We start from the raw sequence: 1,372 nt of genomic DNA, 5'->3' as shown, positions 1-1,372 counted from the left end.
CTTTAGCAAATTGTAATCATGTTCAAATAGAAAATTTGTGATCCTCTTTTTTGCAATTACAATTTTAATTTTTTGGTAAATTATATTTGTGTCTTTTTTATTAAGATTTATTTTAAACGAATAGTTAATGGTAATAGGAAAGAATAATCAAATTTAGAAGAGAAAGAAGAATAGAAAAAAATAACAAAATACAAAAAAAATTCTATTAAAGATGTTAAATAAAAGGGATAATTTCATTTACGAAAAAGAGAATATGTATGAAGAAGTGATTTTAAAGTTAATAAAAAAAATCATACTTGATTCGAATTAATAAAAAATTATGTTAAATTAAACTAATTTTAAATGAAAACAAATTAGTTATTAACAGTTTATAAAAATAATAAATCAGTTGTTAATAACTAATTTTAAATTCGTGTTTGTGGATAATTTACCAGAAGATATTTTAAGAAAGGAGTTGTATCATTTGTTCTGTTGGACGGGACGAATTAAGGACATCTATTTGGCCCGTAAACGCAAACTAGGGGCGGTGTATCTATTTGCTTTTGTACGATACACTACGAAAGGCGGCGCGCTGAAGGCCATTACGGAGATGAATAATATGAGTCTACGAGGGAAGATCGTTTCTGTAGGTGAAGCTAGGTTTCGAAGGCAACAGCAGGGGAGGGAACGGCGGGTGCAGGTGGAGCGAAGACATCAGCATGCGGAGGAGCATACGGAATGTGGTAGTGGCAGGGAAGTGACTGTGGCACAACATGAGGAGGTGAAGAAAGATGGTAAGCAAATCACTGATCAATATGTGAATGAGCAGTTGAAGAGGGTTGAAGTGCCGATAGCGAAGTAACAGGAGAAAATAATTAGAATAAAAGAAAAAAAATAGAAAAAAATATATAATAAAGATAAATTCTATTAAATGTTTAAATGAAAAAGTTAATTACATCAACGTAGAAAAGAATATTTATAAAAAAATATTATTGTGTTTTTTAATTCAAAAAGGGTATTAAAGCCACACAGGTTTACTCTCCCTCTTACACAATATATTACTGATACTAGTGTATTTTCAGTTAAAAAGCTTATAAAATTACCAACATAATACTAATTTATTCCAGAACTATGCATAGATGTCTCTCTCACAACATATCACTAATACTACTGTGATTTTTAGTTCAAGAAACGTGAGAGTACTAGAGTACTAAGATAACACTAATCTATTTTAAGAATTAATAAACGTCTAAGAATATTAAGATAACACTAATCTGTCCTAAAAGCCGCACAAATATTCCTTCCACAACATACCATGGATTCTTTTAACTTTAAGTGGCAACACGTATTTCTCTCATAACATACTTTGGATTCTTTTAACTTTATATAGCAA

Source organism: Arachis ipaensis, chromosome B08 (genome assembly GCF_000816755.2).
Source record: "Arachis ipaensis cultivar K30076 chromosome B08, Araip1.1, whole genome shotgun sequence".
NCBI lineage: Eukaryota > Viridiplantae > Streptophyta > Magnoliopsida > Fabales > Fabaceae > Arachis > Arachis ipaensis.
Note: the sequence above shows the minus strand (reverse complement) of the source record.